At 37.0% G+C, this 19,698-nt stretch overlaps 16 non-coding genes across 16 annotated transcripts; 15 read left to right on the top strand and 1 right to left on the bottom strand.

The window, feature by feature from the left end:
• The first annotated feature begins 461 nt into the window (after positions 1-461).
• On the top strand, positions 462-534 carry Trnak-cuu (transfer RNA lysine (anticodon CUU)). Its single transcript has one exon. It is a non-coding gene; the product is annotated as a tRNA-Lys (tRNA).
• Positions 535-1,560: 1,026 nt separating this feature from the next.
• Positions 1,561-1,633, top strand: Trnak-cuu (transfer RNA lysine (anticodon CUU)). The gene has a single exon. It is a non-coding gene; the product is annotated as a tRNA-Lys (tRNA).
• A 1,026-nt stretch (positions 1,634-2,659) lies between these two features.
• Trnak-cuu (transfer RNA lysine (anticodon CUU)) lies at positions 2,660-2,732 on the top strand. The gene has a single exon. It is a non-coding gene; the product is annotated as a tRNA-Lys (tRNA).
• A 3,895-nt stretch (positions 2,733-6,627) lies between these two features.
• Positions 6,628-6,700, top strand: Trnak-cuu (transfer RNA lysine (anticodon CUU)). The gene has a single exon. It is a non-coding gene; the product is annotated as a tRNA-Lys (tRNA).
• Positions 6,701-7,726: 1,026 nt separating this feature from the next.
• Positions 7,727-7,799, top strand: Trnak-cuu (transfer RNA lysine (anticodon CUU)). The gene has a single exon. It is a non-coding gene; the product is annotated as a tRNA-Lys (tRNA).
• Positions 7,800-8,825: 1,026 nt separating this feature from the next.
• Positions 8,826-8,898, top strand: Trnak-cuu (transfer RNA lysine (anticodon CUU)). The gene has a single exon. It is a non-coding gene; the product is annotated as a tRNA-Lys (tRNA).
• A 1,026-nt stretch (positions 8,899-9,924) lies between these two features.
• Positions 9,925-9,997, top strand: Trnak-cuu (transfer RNA lysine (anticodon CUU)). Its single transcript has one exon. It is a non-coding gene; the product is annotated as a tRNA-Lys (tRNA).
• Positions 9,998-11,023: 1,026 nt separating this feature from the next.
• Trnak-cuu (transfer RNA lysine (anticodon CUU)) lies at positions 11,024-11,096 on the top strand. The gene has a single exon. It is a non-coding gene; the product is annotated as a tRNA-Lys (tRNA).
• Positions 11,097-12,122: 1,026 nt separating this feature from the next.
• Trnak-cuu (transfer RNA lysine (anticodon CUU)) lies at positions 12,123-12,195 on the top strand. The gene has a single exon. It is a non-coding gene; the product is annotated as a tRNA-Lys (tRNA).
• A 1,026-nt stretch (positions 12,196-13,221) lies between these two features.
• Positions 13,222-13,294, top strand: Trnak-cuu (transfer RNA lysine (anticodon CUU)). Its single transcript has one exon. It is a non-coding gene; the product is annotated as a tRNA-Lys (tRNA).
• A 1,026-nt stretch (positions 13,295-14,320) lies between these two features.
• Positions 14,321-14,393, top strand: Trnak-cuu (transfer RNA lysine (anticodon CUU)). The gene has a single exon. It is a non-coding gene; the product is annotated as a tRNA-Lys (tRNA).
• Positions 14,394-15,419: 1,026 nt separating this feature from the next.
• Trnak-cuu (transfer RNA lysine (anticodon CUU)) lies at positions 15,420-15,492 on the top strand. Its single transcript has one exon. It is a non-coding gene; the product is annotated as a tRNA-Lys (tRNA).
• Positions 15,493-16,010: 518 nt separating this feature from the next.
• Positions 16,011-16,083, bottom strand: Trnar-ucg (transfer RNA arginine (anticodon UCG)). The gene has a single exon. It is a non-coding gene; the product is annotated as a tRNA-Arg (tRNA).
• A 435-nt stretch (positions 16,084-16,518) lies between these two features.
• Trnak-cuu (transfer RNA lysine (anticodon CUU)) lies at positions 16,519-16,591 on the top strand. Its single transcript has one exon. It is a non-coding gene; the product is annotated as a tRNA-Lys (tRNA).
• A 1,026-nt stretch (positions 16,592-17,617) lies between these two features.
• On the top strand, positions 17,618-17,690 carry Trnak-cuu (transfer RNA lysine (anticodon CUU)). Its single transcript has one exon. It is a non-coding gene; the product is annotated as a tRNA-Lys (tRNA).
• A 1,026-nt stretch (positions 17,691-18,716) lies between these two features.
• On the top strand, positions 18,717-18,789 carry Trnak-cuu (transfer RNA lysine (anticodon CUU)). The gene has a single exon. It is a non-coding gene; the product is annotated as a tRNA-Lys (tRNA).
• Positions 18,790-19,698: the final 909 nt, after the last annotated feature.

Below are 19,698 nucleotides of genomic sequence, written 5' to 3'. Positions count from 1 at the left end.
CGCCTTATCCATTAGGCCACGCGGTCTTAGCAATACATTCGGGCAAAATAGAACTTAAACATCGCAAATCTGGATAGTGGCATTTTGCCTTCTCTCTGAATAATCTGCCTTTGACGTAATCAAAAATGGTCAAGAAACACAATACAAAATGTGATAGCCTAATGAATCGAATTCGAACGTATATCATATATATATATGCTTTATAATGCATTTACATTATTACTGGGCTCTATATTGACAATGAAACATTTCTGAGATTTTGGCGCCAACATTGTTTTCACACTAAAGCTAACAGAATTTGTGGCATTTCAATATAAAATCAATGGAACTGATTAAATAGTTTTGCATTTGTTCTTTAGATGTAACAAATAGTCATGGACAAACAGGTTGACTCAAAAATAACTATCGCACTAACCGCTTCTTACAAACGACACCCATTTCTTTACAATTGGTATACATCTGCCCGGCTAGCTCAGTCGGTAGAGCACGAGACTCTTAATCTCGGGGTCGTGGGTTCGAGCCCCACGTTGGGCGGTTAATTTTTATTGTATCGTTTGGCACTTTGTAGAAGACGGAAAAATACACGATAACTGCAATCTAGTGAGTTTTATATTTGCCACCTAATGTTTATTAGACATAAATCGATTTCATAAACGGTGGTCTATAAAAGTGCACGAGTTCCTGCTATCATTTTACTTGATCGCAGCCGTACCCGTGAATTTCGTGCCAAAAGTGTCTTTTTCAAAATCAAAACACGAAATCGGACTCTGAATGCCGATTCCATTGAAAATCTGTTTCAAGATCGCGCATTTAATATACGCCGTATATTTCTACAGGGTGATCTGATCCAATAAAGGTATACAAAAGATGTAGATATATATAGTGACTGCATTTTATTTCTCATTTCAGGAAGAAGAAAAAAGTATTTGCAAGGATATCTTATATTTGTTGATCGAAAACTTGTGCTGACTTTGACATTGCCGTGTGAATACGGATCGCTATTTAGAAATCGCCTGCCGAAATTCCTCGGTCATGCTACTGCAAAAAGTCTTCGACCACGACGAGACTCGAACTCGCAATCTTCTGATTCGAAGTCAGACGCCTTATCCATTAGGCCACGCGGTCTTAGCAATACATTCGGGCAAAATAGAACTTAAACATCGCAAATCTGGATAGTGGCATTTTGCCTTCTCTCTGAATAATCTGCCTTTGACGTAATCAAAAATGGTCAAGAAACACAATACAAAATGTGATAGCCTAATGAATCGAATTCGAACGTATATCATATATATATATGCTTTATAATGCATTTACATTATTACTGGGCTCTATATTGACAATGAAACATTTCTGAGATTTTGGCGCCAACATTGTTTTCACACTAAAGCTAACAGAATTTGTGGCTTTTCAATATAAAATCAATGGAACTGATTAAATAGTTTTGCATTTGTTCTTTAGATGTAACAAATAGTCATGGACAAACAGGTTGACTCAAAAATAACTATCGCACTAACCGCTTCTTACAAACGACACCCATTTCTTTACAATTGGTATACATCTGCCCGGCTAGCTCAGTCGGTAGAGCACGAGACTCTTAATCTCGGGGTCGTGGGTTCGAGCCCCACGTTGGGCGGTTAATTTTTATTGTATCGTTTGGCACTTTGTAGAAGACGGAAAAATACACGATAACTGCAATCTAGTGAGTTTTATATTTGCCACCTAATGTTTATTAGACATAAATCGATTTCATAAACGGTGGTCTATAAAAGTGCACGAGTTCCTGCTATCATTTTACTTGATCGCAGCCGTACCCGTGAATTTCGTGCCAAAAGTGTCTTTTTCAAAATCAAAACACGAAATCGGACTCTGAATGCCGATTCCATTGAAAATCTGTTTCAAGATCGCGCATTTAATATACGCCGTATATTTCTACAGGGTGATCTGATCCAATAAAGGTATACAAAAGATGTAGATATATATAGTGACTGCATTTTATTTCTCATTTCAGGAAGAAGAAAAAAGTATTTGCAAGGATATCTTATATTTGTTGATCGAAAACTTGTGCTGACTTTGACATTGCCGTGTGAATACGGATCGCTATTTAGAAATCGCCTGCCGAAATTCCTCGGTCATGCTACTGCAAAAAGTCTTCGACCACGACGAGACTCGAACTCGCAATCTTCTGATTCGAAGTCAGACGCCTTATCCATTAGGCCACGCGGTCTTAGCAATACATTCGGGCAAAATAGAACTTAAACATCGCAAATCTGGATAGTGGCATTTTGCCTTCTCTCTGAATAATCTGCCTTTGACGTAATCAAAAATGGTCAAGAAACACAATACAAAATGTGATAGCCTAATGAATCGAATTCGAACGTATATCATATATATATATGCTTTATAATGCATTTACATTATTACTGGGCTCTATATTGACAATGAAACATTTCTGAGATTTTGGCGCCAACATTGTTTTCACACTAAAGCTAACAGAATTTGTGGCTTTTCAATATAAAATCAATGGAACTGATTAAATAGTTTTGCATTTGTTCTTTAGATGTAACAAATAGTCATGGACAAACAGGTTGACTCAAAAATAACTATCGCACTAACCGCTTCTTACAAACGACACCCATTTCTTTACAATTGGTATACATCTGCCCGGCTAGCTCAGTCGGTAGAGCACGAGACTCTTAATCTCGGGGTCGTGGGTTCGAGCCCCACGTTGGGCGGTTAATTTTTATTGTATCGTTTGGCACTTTGTAGAAGACGGAAAAATACACGATAACTGCAATCTAGTGAGTTTTATATTTGCCACCTAATGTTTATTAGACATAAATCGATTTCATAAACGGTGGTCTATAAAAGTGCACGAGTTCCTGCTATCATTTTACTTGATCGCAGCCGTACCCGTGAATTTCGTGCCAAAAGTGTCTTTTTCAAAATCAAAACACGAAATCGGACTCTGAATGCCGATTCCATTGAAAATCTGTTTCAAGATCGCGCATTTAATATACGCCGTATATTTCTACAGGGTGATCTGATCCAATAAAGGTATACAAAAGATGTAGATATATATAGTGACTGCATTTTATTTCTCATTTCAGGAAGAAGAAAAAAGTATTTGCAAGGATATCTTATATTTGTTGATCGAAAACTTGTGCTGACTTTGACATTGCCGTGTGAATACGGATCGCTATTTAGAAATCGCCTGCCGAAATTCCTCGGTCATGCTACTGCAAAAAGTCTTCGACCACGACGAGACTCGAACTCGCAATCTTCTGATTCGAAGTCAGACGCCTTATCCATTAGGCCACGCGGTCTTAGCAATACATTCGGGCAAAATAGAACTTAAACATCGCAAATCTGGATAGTGGCATTTTGCCTTCTCTCTGAATAATCTGCCTTTGACGTAATCAAAAATGGTCAAGAAACACAATACAAAATGTGATAGCCTAATGAATCGAATTCGAACGTATATCATATATATATATGCTTTATAATGCATTTACATTATTACTGGGCTCTATATTGACAATGAAACATTTCTGAGATTTTGGCGCCAACATTGTTTTCACACTAAAGCTAACAGAATTTGTGGCTTTTCAATATAAAATCAATGGAACTGATTAAATAGTTTTGCATTTGTTCTTTAGATGTAACAAATAGTCATGGACAAACAGGTTGACTCAAAAATAACTATCGCACTAACCGCTTCTTACAAACGACACCCATTTCTTTACAATTGGTATACATCTGCCCGGCTAGCTCAGTCGGTAGAGCACGAGACTCTTGGTGGTCGAGTGGACCTTTAACTGACTGGACGTGTTGTTTATGTCTAAGGAAAAATTACTATGTTATAAGTGATTGCTCGGATTTCCAAGCGTATTTTTGGAATATAAACATTCTAACTTGTATCAGAAGTAAGTTGTTTTCTTTAATTATGACAAAACTGTCGTTTGTAATGTTTTACGTATTTGTAAACATTGTCGTATAGAAAGAGGCCACCGAAGGTGAATTGTTTTATAATGGAGAGACTTCCATCTTTATTGATGAGCACCATAGAAAATGCTTGTGAACAATTTAGAAATATAACATTTACCGTGCATGGTGAAAATGATAGAGCACGTATTTCTATCATGTTTTCAAATGAAGATAACAATAAAAGTAAACGAAAGTCTAATTCAACTGTCAATCGTGACAAAAAACGTATGAAGGAATATAACAATATTGTTGATAGTGTTTCTAATATTGAAAAACATACCGAAGTGATTCATTTGAATAGTGCATTTGAAACAAATCAAATACGGGACGAAACGGTAGCAACAAATACATCAGATATAATGGACATTGAAGAGAACCCGTCTGAGGCCTCCACTACTGCATGTACAGGTAACATTGAAACCGGTATAGAACGTCCAAATATAGAACTGTGTTCAATCGATACAGGTAAAGAATGTTCTGTGTCATTGAATAGTGAAATAAACAATGTAAATAAAAACAAACGTGGATTATCTATTGACATAATTGAAAAGGATAAATGTAAAACAAAAGGAAATGTACTTTCAGAATTTCCGCCGCTTAGAAAAGTAAATTACAGTGATATTCTATCTGTTACAACTCAACGCGATAGAATGGTAGAACAAAAGGACAAAAGTAAACAAACATTTCCGTCAAATATTGCAACTGATATTAAGTTAATTCCAAAATTTGTTTTGAAACAATCAGGAGGTCGCAACGAAATATTGATCGGAAAAACATTGAGGAATCGTCTGATATTGTATCATATAGATGATAAAGAATTTGAAATACTCGATTGCAGTGACCGAGGGTTCTATAAATTTAACAAAGTGTTGACTGAAGATTTCCGTGATGTAAGAACTATACCAAAACTGATGACTGATGATGTGAGAAAAGGACTAGATGAGATGATAGAATTTGCGACAAATAAAAAACTTTAATTGTTTTATTATTTTATTTTATGTTGATTTGTAAGAGAGATAGTTTGTATGGTGTTTGTGAGAATGTTGTGAAAAAGTTTTTCAAAATATTTTGATAATTTTTGTGCTCTGTATTGAATGTCTTAAAATAGATGATGATTGACTCGATATTTAATACTTCAAATTTTGATTGCGTTGTGGAATGGAATCCAGCCCAGTGCGAACAATACTTCTATTGTATTATTTTTTGTCCTCCGTCGGAAAATAAGACGTCATATTCATTTTTCACTCTAATTTTTCTTTGTATTCTGTGTAAGCTTTTTATCAATTTGAATGTATGTGCTGAATGGTAGATAAGAGTGAGTTAGAATATAAGTATATGAATATGTTTCTATAGAATATGATATGATATCTATATATGAGTATATAGTCATGAAGATAATTGTGTTCGTGAGAAATATTTCACGCATATGAATTGAAAATGTAGAATATTGAATGTTTCTTTTCAGAGAAAGGACAATAATTGATAAAGTTGTTTTCATTGATGTGTAATTCTGAACTGTGATATGTAAATACGATGTTTGATTATAATAAAGATAAAAAAAAAAAGAGCACGAGACTCTTAATCTCGGGGTCGTGGGTTCGAGCCCCACGTTGGGCGGTTAATTTTTATTGTATCGTTTGGCACTTTGCAGAAGACGGAAAAATACACGATAACTGCAATCTAGTGAGTTTTATATTTGCCACCTAATGTTTATTAGACATAAATCGATTTCATAAACGGTGGTCTATAAAAGTGCACGAGTTCCTGCTATCATTTTACTTGATCGCAGCCGTACCCGTGAATTTCGTGCCAAAAGTGTCTTTTTCAAAATCAAAACACGAAATCGGACTCTGAATGCCGATTCCATTGAAAATCTGTTTCAAGATCGCGCATTTAATATACGCCGTATATTTCTACAGGGTGATCTGATCCAATAAAGGTATACAAAAGATGTAGATATATATAGTGACTGCATTTTATTTCTCATTTCAGGAAGAAGAAAAAAGTATTTGCAAGGATATCTTATATTTGTTGATCGAAAACTTGTGCTGACTTTGACATTGCCGTGTGAATACGGATCGCTATTTAGAAATCGCCTGCCGAAATTCCTCGGTCATGCTACTGCAAAAAGTCTTCGACCACGACGAGACTCGAACTCGCAATCTTCTGATTCGAAGTCAGACGCCTTATCCATTAGGCCACGCGGTCTTAGCAATACATTCGGGCAAAATAGAACTTAAACATCGCAAATCTGGATAGTGGCATTTTGCCTTCTCTCTGAATAATCTGCCTTTGACGTAATCAAAAATGGTCAAGAAACACAATACAAAATGTGATAGCCTAATGAATCGAATTCGAACGTATATCATATATATATATGCTTTATAATGCATTTACATTATTACTGGGCTCTATATTGACAATGAAACATTTCTGAGATTTTGGCGCCAACATTGTTTTCACACTAAAGCTAACAGAATTTGTGGCTTTTCAATATAAAATCAATGGAACTGATTAAATAGTTTTGCATTTGTTCTTTAGATGTAACAAATAGTCATGGACAAACAGGTTGACTCAAAAATAACTATCGCACTAACCGCTTCTTACAAACGACACCCATTTCTTTACAATTGGTATACATCTGCCCGGCTAGCTCAGTCGGTAGAGCACGAGACTCTTAATCTCGGGGTCGTGGGTTCGAGCCCCACGTTGGGCGGTTAATTTTTATTGTATCGTTTGGCACTTTGTAGAAGACGGAAAAATACACGATAACTGCAATCTAGTGAGTTTTATATTTGCCACCTAATGTTTATTAGACATAAATCGATTTCATAAACGGTGGTCTATAAAAGTGCACGAGTTCCTGCTATCATTTTACTTGATCGCAGCCGTACCCGTGAATTTCGTGCCAAAAGTGTCTTTTTCAAAATCAAAACACGAAATCGGACTCTGAATGCCGATTCCATTGAAAATCTGTTTCAAGATCGCGCATTTAATATACGCCGTATATTTCTACAGGGTGATCTGATCCAATAAAGGTATACAAAAGATGTAGATATATATAGTGACTGCATTTTATTTCTCATTTCAGGAAGAAGAAAAAAGTATTTGCAAGGATATCTTATATTTGTTGATCGAAAACTTGTGCTGACTTTGACATTGCCGTGTGAATACGGATCGCTATTTAGAAATCGCCTGCCGAAATTCCTCGGTCATGCTACTGCAAAAAGTCTTCGACCACGACGAGACTCGAACTCGCAATCTTCTGATTCGAAGTCAGACGCCTTATCCATTAGGCCACGCGGTCTTAGCAATACATTCGGGCAAAATAGAACTTAAACATCGCAAATCTGGATAGTGGCATTTTGCCTTCTCTCTGAATAATCTGCCTTTGACGTAATCAAAAATGGTCAAGAAACACAATACAAAATGTGATAGCCTAATGAATCGAATTCGAACGTATATCATATATATATATGCTTTATAATGCATTTACATTATTACTGGGCTCTATATTGACAATGAAACATTTCTGAGATTTTGGCGCCAACATTGTTTTCACACTAAAGCTAACAGAATTTGTGGCTTTTCAATATAAAATCAATGGAACTGATTAAATAGTTTTGCATTTGTTCTTTAGATGTAACAAATAGTCATGGACAAACAGGTTGACTCAAAAATAACTATCGCACTAACCGCTTCTTACAAACGACACCCATTTCTTTACAATTGGTATACATCTGCCCGGCTAGCTCAGTCGGTAGAGCACGAGACTCTTAATCTCGGGGTCGTGGGTTCGAGCCCCACGTTGGGCGGTTAATTTTTATTGTATCGTTTGGCACTTTGTAGAAGACGGAAAAATACACGATAACTGCAATCTAGTGAGTTTTATATTTGCCACCTAATGTTTATTAGACATAAATCGATTTCATAAACGGTGGTCTATAAAAGTGCACGAGTTCCTGCTATCATTTTACTTGATCGCAGCCGTACCCGTGAATTTCGTGCCAAAAGTGTCTTTTTCAAAATCAAAACACGAAATCGGACTCTGAATGCCGATTCCATTGAAAATCTGTTTCAAGATCGCGCATTTAATATACGCCGTATATTTCTACAGGGTGATCTGATCCAATAAAGGTATACAAAAGATGTAGATATATATAGTGACTGCATTTTATTTCTCATTTCAGGAAGAAGAAAAAAGTATTTGCAAGGATATCTTATATTTGTTGATCGAAAACTTGTGCTGACTTTGACATTGCCGTGTGAATACGGATCGCTATTTAGAAATCGCCTGCCGAAATTCCTCGGTCATGCTACTGCAAAAAGTCTTCGACCACGACGAGACTCGAACTCGCAATCTTCTGATTCGAAGTCAGACGCCTTATCCATTAGGCCACGCGGTCTTAGCAATACATTCGGGCAAAATAGAACTTAAACATCGCAAATCTGGATAGTGGCATTTTGCCTTCTCTCTGAATAATCTGCCTTTGACGTAATCAAAAATGGTCAAGAAACACAATACAAAATGTGATAGCCTAATGAATCGAATTCGAACGTATATCATATATATATATGCTTTATAATGCATTTACATTATTACTGGGCTCTATATTGACAATGAAACATTTCTGAGATTTTGGCGCCAACATTGTTTTCACACTAAAGCTAACAGAATTTGTGGCTTTTCAATATAAAATCAATGGAACTGATTAAATAGTTTTGCATTTGTTCTTTAGATGTAACAAATAGTCATGGACAAACAGGTTGACTCAAAAATAACTATCGCACTAACCGCTTCTTACAAACGACACCCATTTCTTTACAATTGGTATACATCTGCCCGGCTAGCTCAGTCGGTAGAGCACGAGACTCTTAATCTCGGGGTCGTGGGTTCGAGCCCCACGTTGGGCGGTTAATTTTTATTGTATCGTTTGGCACTTTGTAGAAGACGGAAAAATACACGATAACTGCAATCTAGTGAGTTTTATATTTGCCACCTAATGTTTATTAGACATAAATCGATTTCATAAACGGTGGTCTATAAAAGTGCACGAGTTCCTGCTATCATTTTACTTGATCGCAGCCGTACCCGTGAATTTCGTGCCAAAAGTGTCTTTTTCAAAATCAAAACACGAAATCGGACTCTGAATGCCGATTCCATTGAAAATCTGTTTCAAGATCGCGCATTTAATATACGCCGTATATTTCTACAGGGTGATCTGATCCAATAAAGGTATACAAAAGATGTAGATATATATAGTGACTGCATTTTATTTCTCATTTCAGGAAGAAGAAAAAAGTATTTGCAAGGATATCTTATATTTGTTGATCGAAAACTTGTGCTGACTTTGACATTGCCGTGTGAATACGGATCGCTATTTAGAAATCGCCTGCCGAAATTCCTCGGTCATGCTACTGCAAAAAGTCTTCGACCACGACGAGACTCGAACTCGCAATCTTCTGATTCGAAGTCAGACGCCTTATCCATTAGGCCACGCGGTCTTAGCAATACATTCGGGCAAAATAGAACTTAAACATCGCAAATCTGGATAGTGGCATTTTGCCTTCTCTCTGAATAATCTGCCTTTGACGTAATCAAAAATGGTCAAGAAACACAATACAAAATGTGATAGCCTAATGAATCGAATTCGAACGTATATCATATATATATATGCTTTATAATGCATTTACATTATTACTGGGCTCTATATTGACAATGAAACATTTCTGAGATTTTGGCGCCAACATTGTTTTCACACTAAAGCTAACAGAATTTGTGGCTTTTCAATATAAAATCAATGGAACTGATTAAATAGTTTTGCATTTGTTCTTTAGATGTAACAAATAGTCATGGACAAACAGGTTGACTCAAAAATAACTATCGCACTAACCGCTTCTTACAAACGACACCCATTTCTTTACAATTGGTATACATCTGCCCGGCTAGCTCAGTCGGTAGAGCACGAGACTCTTAATCTCGGGGTCGTGGGTTCGAGCCCCACGTTGGGCGGTTAATTTTTATTGTATCGTTTGGCACTTTGTAGAAGACGGAAAAATACACGATAACTGCAATCTAGTGAGTTTTATATTTGCCACCTAATGTTTATTAGACATAAATCGATTTCATAAACGGTGGTCTATAAAAGTGCACGAGTTCCTGCTATCATTTTACTTGATCGCAGCCGTACCCGTGAATTTCGTGCCAAAAGTGTCTTTTTCAAAATCAAAACACGAAATCGGACTCTGAATGCCGATTCCATTGAAAATCTGTTTCAAGATCGCGCATTTAATATACGCCGTATATTTCTACAGGGTGATCTGATCCAATAAAGGTATACAAAAGATGTAGATATATATAGTGACTGCATTTTATTTCTCATTTCAGGAAGAAGAAAAAAGTATTTGCAAGGATATCTTATATTTGTTGATCGAAAACTTGTGCTGACTTTGACATTGCCGTGTGAATACGGATCGCTATTTAGAAATCGCCTGCCGAAATTCCTCGGTCATGCTACTGCAAAAAGTCTTCGACCACGACGAGACTCGAACTCGCAATCTTCTGATTCGAAGTCAGACGCCTTATCCATTAGGCCACGCGGTCTTAGCAATACATTCGGGCAAAATAGAACTTAAACATCGCAAATCTGGATAGTGGCATTTTGCCTTCTCTCTGAATAATCTGCCTTTGACGTAATCAAAAATGGTCAAGAAACACAATACAAAATGTGATAGCCTAATGAATCGAATTCGAACGTATATCATATATATATATGCTTTATAATGCATTTACATTATTACTGGGCTCTATATTGACAATGAAACATTTCTGAGATTTTGGCGCCAACATTGTTTTCACACTAAAGCTAACAGAATTTGTGGCTTTTCAATATAAAATCAATGGAACTGATTAAATAGTTTTGCATTTGTTCTTTAGATGTAACAAATAGTCATGGACAAACAGGTTGACTCAAAAATAACTATCGCACTAACCGCTTCTTACAAACGACACCCATTTCTTTACAATTGGTATACATCTGCCCGGCTAGCTCAGTCGGTAGAGCACGAGACTCTTAATCTCGGGGTCGTGGGTTCGAGCCCCACGTTGGGCGGTTAATTTTTATTGTATCGTTTGGCACTTTGCAGAAGACGGAAAAATACACGATAACTGCAATCTAGTGAGTTTTATATTTGCCACCTAATGTTTATTAGACATAAATCGATTTCATAAACGGTGGTCTATAAAAGTGCACGAGTTCCTGCTATCATTTTACTTGATCGCAGCCGTACCCGTGAATTTCGTGCCAAAAGTGTCTTTTTCAAAATCAAAACACGAAATCGGACTCTGAATGCCGATTCCATTGAAAATCTGTTTCAAGATCGCGCATTTAATATACGCCGTATATTTCTACAGGGTGATCTGATCCAATAAAGGTATACAAAAGATGTAGATATATATAGTGACTGCATTTTATTTCTCATTTCAGGAAGAAGAAAAAAGTATTTGCAAGGATATCTTATATTTGTTGATCGAAAACTTGTGCTGACTTTGACATTGCCGTGTGAATACGGATCGCTATTTAGAAATCGCCTGCCGAAATTCCTCGGTCATGCTACTGCAAAAAGTCTTCGACCACGACGAGACTCGAACTCGCAATCTTCTGATTCGAAGTCAGACGCCTTATCCATTAGGCCACGCGGTCTTAGCAATACATTCGGGCAAAATAGAACTTAAACATCGCAAATCTGGATAGTGGCATTTTGCCTTCTCTCTGAATAATCTGCCTTTGACGTAATCAAAAATGGTCAAGAAACACAATACAAAATGTGATAGCCTAATGAATCGAATTCGAACGTATATCATATATATATATGCTTTATAATGCATTTACATTATTACTGGGCTCTATATTGACAATGAAACATTTCTGAGATTTTGGCGCCAACATTGTTTTCACACTAAAGCTAACAGAATTTGTGGCTTTTCAATATAAAATCAATGGAACTGATTAAATAGTTTTGCATTTGTTCTTTAGATGTAACAAATAGTCATGGACAAACAGGTTGACTCAAAAATAACTATCGCACTAACCGCTTCTTACAAACGACACCCATTTCTTTACAATTGGTATACATCTGCCCGGCTAGCTCAGTCGGTAGAGCACGAGACTCTTAATCTCGGGGTCGTGGGTTCGAGCCCCACGTTGGGCGGTTAATTTTTATTGTATCGTTTGGCACTTTGTAGAAGACGGAAAAATACACGATAACTGCAATCTAGTGAGTTTTATATTTGCCACCTAATGTTTATTAGACATAAATCGATTTCATAAACGGTGGTCTATAAAAGTGCACGAGTTCCTGCTATCATTTTACTTGATCGCAGCCGTACCCGTGAATTTCGTGCCAAAAGTGTCTTTTTCAAAATCAAAACACGAAATCGGACTCTGAATGCCGATTCCATTGAAAATCTGTTTCAAGATCGCGCATTTAATATACGCCGTATATTTCTACAGGGTGATCTGATCCAATAAAGGTATACAAAAGATGTAGATATATATAGTGACTGCATTTTATTTCTCATTTCAGGAAGAAGAAAAAAGTATTTGCAAGGATATCTTATATTTGTTGATCGAAAACTTGTGCTGACTTTGACATTGCCGTGTGAATACGGATCGCTATTTAGAAATCGCCTGCCGAAATTCCTCGGTCATGCTACTGCAAAAAGTCTTCGACCACGACGAGACTCGAACTCGCAATCTTCTGATTCGAAGTCAGACGCCTTATCCATTAGGCCACGCGGTCTTAGCAATACATTCGGGCAAAATAGAACTTAAACATCGCAAATCTGGATAGTGGCATTTTGCCTTCTCTCTGAATAATCTGCCTTTGACGTAATCAAAAATGGTCAAGAAACACAATACAAAATGTGATAGCCTAATGAATCGAATTCGAACGTATATCATATATATATATGCTTTATAATGCATTTACATTATTACTGGGCTCTATATTGACAATGAAACATTTCTGAGATTTTGGCGCCAACATTGTTTTCACACTAAAGCTAACAGAATTTGTGGCTTTTCAATATAAAATCAATGGAACTGATTAAATAGTTTTGCATTTGTTCTTTAGATGTAACAAATAGTCATGGACAAACAGGTTGACTCAAAAATAACTATCGCACTAACCGCTTCTTACAAACGACACCCATTTCTTTACAATTGGTATACATCTGCCCGGCTAGCTCAGTCGGTAGAGCACGAGACTCTTAATCTCGGGGTCGTGGGTTCGAGCCCCACGTTGGGCGGTTAATTTTTATTGTATCGTTTGGCACTTTGTAGAAGACGGAAAAATACACGATAACTGCAATCTAGTGAGTTTTATATTTGCCACCTAATGTTTATTAGACATAAATCGATTTCATAAACGGTGGTCTATAAAAGTGCACGAGTTCCTGCTATCATTTTACTTGATCGCAGCCGTACCCGTGAATTTCGTGCCAAAAGTGTCTTTTTCAAAATCAAAACACGAAATCGGACTCTGAATGCCGATTCCATTGAAAATCTGTTTCAAGATCGCGCATTTAATATACGCCGTATATTTCTACAGGGTGATCTGATCCAATAAAGGTATACAAAAGATGTAGATATATATAGTGACTGCATTTTATTTCTCATTTCAGGAAGAAGAAAAAAGTATTTGCAAGGATATCTTATATTTGTTGATCGAAAACTTGTGCTGACTTTGACATTGCCGTGTGAATACGGATCGCTATTTAGAAATCGCCTGCCGAAATTCCTCGGTCATGCTACTGCAAAAAGTCTTCGACCACGACGAGACTCGAACTCGCAATCTTCTGATTCGAAGTCAGACGCCTTATCCATTAGGCCACGCGGTCTTAGCAATACATTCGGGCAAAATAGAACTTAAACATCGCAAATCTGGATAGTGGCATTTTGCCTTCTCTCTGAATAATCTGCCTTTGACGTAATCAAAAATGGTCAAGAAACACAATACAAAATGTGATAGCCTAATGAATCGAATTCGAACGTATATCATATATATATATGCTTTATAATGCATTTACATTATTACTGGGCTCTATATTGACAATGAAACATTTCTGAGATTTTGGCGCCAACATTGTTTTCACACTAAAGCTAACAGAATTTGTGGCTTTTCAATATAAAATCAATGGAACTGATTAAATAGTTTTGCATTTGTTCTTTAGATGTAACAAATAGTCATGGACAAACAGGTTGACTCAAAAATAACTATCGCACTAACCGCTTCTTACAAACGACACCCATTTCTTTACAATTGGTATACATCTGCCCGGCTAGCTCAGTCGGTAGAGCACGAGACTCTTAATCTCGGGGTCGTGGGTTCGAGCCCCACGTTGGGCGGTTAATTTTTATTGTATCGTTTGGCACTTTGCAGAAGACGGAAAAATACACGATAACTGCAATCTAGTGAGTTTTATATTTGCCACCTAATGTTTATTAGACATAAATCGATTTCATAAACGGTGGTCTATAAAAGTGCACGAGTTCCTGCTATCATTTTACTTGATCGCAGCCGTACCCGTGAATTTCGTGCCAAAAGTGTCTTTTTCAAAATCAAAACACGAAATCGGACTCTGAATGCCGATTCCATTGAAAATCTGTTTCAAGATCGCGCATTTAATATACGCCGTATATTTCTACAGGGTGATCTGATCCAATAAAGGTATACAAAAGATGTAGATATATATAGTGACTGCATTTTATTTCTCATTTCAGGAAGAAGAAAAAAGTATTTGCAAGGATATCTTATATTTGTTGATCGAAAACTTGTGCTGACTTTGACATTGCCGTGTGAATACGGATCGCTATTTAGAAATCGCCTGCCGAAATTCCTCGGTCATGCTACTGCAAAAAGTCTTCGACCACGACGAGACTCGAACTCGCAATCTTCTGATTCGAAGTCAGACGCCTTATCCATTAGGCCACGCGGTCTTAGCAATACATTCGGGCAAAATAGAACTTAAACATCGCAAATCTGGATAGTGGCATTTTGCCTTCTCTCTGAATAATCTGCCTTTGACGTAATCAAAAATGGTCAAGAAACACAATACAAAATGTGATAGCCTAATGAATCGAATTCGAACGTATATCATATATATATATGCTTTATAATGCATTTACATTATTACTGGGCTCTATATTGACAATGAAACATTTCTGAGATTTTGGCGCCAACATTGTTTTCACACTAAAGCTAACAGAATTTGTGGCTTTTCAATATAAAATCAATGGAACTGATTAAATAGTTTTGCATTTGTTCTTTAGATGTAACAAATAGTCATGGACAAACAGGTTGACTCAAAAATAACTATCGCACTAACCGCTTCTTACAAACGACACCCATTTCTTTACAATTGGTATACATCTGCCCGGCTAGCTCAGTCGGTAGAGCACGAGACTCTTAATCTCGGGGTCGTGGGTTCGAGCCCCACGTTGGGCGGTTAATTTTTATTGTATCGTTTGGCACTTTGCAGAAGACGGAAAAATACACGATAACTGCAATCTAGTGAGTTTTATATTTGCCACCTAATGTTTATTAGACATAAATCGATTTCATAAACGGTGGTCTATAAAAGTGCACGAGTTCCTGCTATCATTTTACTTGATCGCAGCCGTACCCGTGAATTTCGTGCCAAAAGTGTCTTTTTCAAAATCAAAACACGAAATCGGACTCTGAATGCCGATTCCATTGAAAATCTGTTTCAAGATCGCGCATTTAATATACGCCGTATATTTCTACAGGGTGATCTGATCCAATAAAGGTATACAAAAGATGTAGATATATATAGTGACTGCATTTTATTTCTCATTTCAGGAAGAAGAAAAAAGTATTTGCAAGGATATCTTATATTTGTTGATCGAAAACTTGTGCTGACTTTGACATTGCCGTGTGAATACGGATCGCTATTTAGAAATCGCCTGCCGAAATTCCTCGGTCATGCTACTGCAAAAAGTCTTTGACCACGACGAGACTCGAACTCGCAATCTTCTGATTCGAAGTCAGACGCCTTATCCATTAGGCCACGCGGTCTTAGCAATACATTCGGGCAAAATAGAACTTAAACATCGCAAATCTGGATAGTGGCATTTTGCCTTCTCTCTGAATAATCTGCCTTTGACGTAATCAAAAATGGTCAAGAAACACAATACAAAATGTGATAGCCTAATGAATCGAATTCGAACGTATATCATATATATATATGCTTTATAATGCATTTACATTATTACTGGGCTCTATATTGACAATGAAACATTTCTGAGATTTTGGCGCCAACATTGTTTTCACACTAAAGCTAACAGAATTTGTGGCTTTTCAATATAAAATCAATGGAACTGATTAAATAGTTTTGCATTTGTTCTTTAGATGTAACAAATAGTCATGGACAAACAGGTTGACTCAAAAATAACTATCGCACTAACCGCTTCTTACAAACGACACCCATTTCTTTACAATTGGTATACATCTGCCCGGCTAGCTCAGTCGGTAGAGCACGAGACTCTTAATCTCGGGGTCGTGGGTTCGAGCCCCACGTTGGGCGGTTAATTTTTATTGTATCGTTTGGCACTTTGTAGAAGACGGAAAAATACACGATAACTGCAATCTAGTGAGTTTTATATTTGCCACCTAATGTTTATTAGACATAAATCGATTTCATAAACGGTGGTCTATAAAAGTGCACGAGTTCCTGCTATCATTTTACTTGATCGCAGCCGTACCCGTGAATTTCGTGCCAAAAGTGTCTTTTTCAAAATCAAAACACGAAATCGGACTCTGAATGCCGATTCCATTGAAAATCTGTTTCAAGATCGCGCATTTAATATACGCCGTATATTTCTACAGGGTGATCTGATCCAATAAAGGTATACAAAAGATGTAGATATATATAGTGACTGCATTTTATTTCTCATTTCAGGAAGAAGAAAAAAGTATTTGCAAGGATATCTTATATTTGTTGATCGAAAACTTGTGCTGACTTTGACATTGCCGTGTGAATACGGATCGCTATTTAGAAATCGCCTGCCGAAATTCCTCGGTCATGCTACTGCAAAAAGTCTTCGACCACGACGAGACTCGAACTCGCAATCTTCTGATTCGAAGTCAGACGCCTTATCCATTAGGCCACGCGGTCTTAGCAATACATTCGGGCAAAATAGAACTTAAACATCGCAAATCTGGATAGTGGCATTTTGCCTTCTCTCTGAATAATCTGCCTTTGACGTAATCAAAAATGGTCAAGAAACACAATACAAAATGTGATAGCCTAATGAATCGAATTCGAACGTATATCATATATATATATGCTTTATAATGCATTTACATTATTACTGGGCTCTATATTGACAATGAAACATTTCTGAGATTTTGGCGCCAACATTGTTTTCACACTAAAGCTAACAGAATTTGTGGCTTTTCAATATAAAATCAATGGAACTGATTAAATAGTTTTGCATTTGTTCTTTAGATGTAACAAATAGTCATGGACAAACAGGTTGACTCAAAAATAACTATCGCACTAACCGCTTCTTACAAACGACACCCATTTCTTTACAATTGGTATACATCTGCCCGGCTAGCTCAGTCGGTAGAGCACGAGACTCTTAATCTCGGGGTCGTGGGTTCGAGCCCCACGTTGGGCGGTTAATTTTTATTGTATCGTTTGGCACTTTGCAGAAGACGGAAAAATACACGATAACTGCAATCTAGTGAGTTTTATATTTGCCACCTAATGTTTATTAGACATAAATCGATTTCATAAACGGTGGTCTATAAAAGTGCACGAGTTCCTGCTATCATTTTACTTGATCGCAGCCGTACCCGTGAATTTCGTGCCAAAAGTGTCTTTTTCAAAATCAAAACACGAAATCGGACTCTGAATGCCGATTCCATTGAAAATCTGTTTCAAGATCGCGCATTTAATATACGCCGTATATTTCTACAGGGTGATCTGATCCAATAAAGGTATACAAAAGATGTAGATATATATAGTGACTGCATTTTATTTCTCATTTCAGGAAGAAGAAAAAAGTATTTGCAAGGATATCTTATATTTGTTGATCGAAAACTTGTGCTGACTTTGACATTGCCGTGTGAATACGGATCGCTATTTAGAAATCGCCTGCCGAAATTCCTCGGTCATGCTACTGCAAAAAGTCTTCGACCACGACGAGACTCGAACTCGCAATCTTCTGATTCGAAGTCAGACGCCTTATCCATTAGGCCACGCGGTCTTAGCAATACATTCGGGCAAAATAGAACTTAAACATCGCAAATCTGGATAGTGGCATTTTGCCTTCTCTCTGAATAATCTGCCTTTGACGTAATCAAAAATGGTCAAGAAACACAATACAAAATGTGATAGCCTAATGAATCGAATTCGAACGTATATCATATATATATATGCTTTATAATGCATTTACATTATTACTGGGCTCTATATTGACAATGAAACATTTCTGAGATTTTGGCGCCAACATTGTTTTCACACTAAAGCTAACAGAATTTGTGGCTTTTCAATATAAAATCAATGGAACTGATTAAATAGTTTTGCATTTGTTCTTTAGATGTAACAAATAGTCATGGACAAACAGGTTGACTCAAAAATAACTATCGCACTAACCGCTTCTTACAAACGACACCCATTTCTTTACAATTGGTATACATCTGCCCGGCTAGCTCAGTCGGTAGAGCACGAGACTCTTAATCTCGGGGTCGTGGGTTCGAGCCCCACGTTGGGCGGTTAATTTTTATTGTATCGTTTGGCACTTTGCAGAAGACGGAAAAATACACGATAACTGCAATCTAGTGAGTTTTATATTTGCCACCTAATGTTTATTAGACATAAATCGATTTCATAAACGGTGGTCTATAAAAGTGCACGAGTTCCTGCTATCATTTTACTTGATCGCAGCCGTACCCGTGAATTTCGTGCCAAAAGTGTCTTTTTCAAAATCAAAACACGAAATCGGACTCTGAATGCCGATTCCATTGAAAATCTGTTTCAAGATCGCGCATTTAATATACGCCGTATATTTCTACAGGGTGATCTGATCCAATAAAGGTATACAAAAGATGTAGATATATATAGTGACTGCATTTTATTTCTCATTTCAGGAAGAAGAAAAAAGTATTTGCAAGGATATCTTATATTTGTTGATCGAAAACTTGTGCTGACTTTGACATTGCCGTGTGAATACGGATCGCTATTTAGAAATCGCCTGCCGAAATTCCTCGGTCATGCTACTGCAAAAAGTCTTCGACCACGACGAGACTCGAACTCGCAATCTTCTGATTCGAAGTCAGACGCCTTATCCATTAGGCCACGCGGTCTTAGCAATACATTCGGGCAAAATAGAACTTAAACATCGCAAATCTGGATAGTGGCATTTTGCCTTCTCTCTGAATAATCTGCCTTTGACGTAATCAAAAATGGTCAAGAAACACAATACAAAATGTGATAGCCTAATGAATCGAATTCGAACGTATATCATATATATATATGCTTTATAATGCATTTACATTATTACTGGGCTCTATATTGACAATGAAACATTTCTGAGATTTTGGCGCCAACATTGTTTTCACACTAAAGCTAACAGAATTTGTGGCTTTTCAATATAAAATCAATGGAACTGATTAAATAGTTTT

This window comes from Mytilus trossulus, chromosome 3 (genome assembly GCF_036588685.1).
Source record: "Mytilus trossulus isolate FHL-02 chromosome 3, PNRI_Mtr1.1.1.hap1, whole genome shotgun sequence".
In the NCBI taxonomy this organism is placed as follows: Eukaryota; Metazoa; Mollusca; class Bivalvia; order Mytilida; family Mytilidae; genus Mytilus; species Mytilus trossulus.
This window is presented reverse-complemented; position numbering and strand designations above follow the sequence as displayed.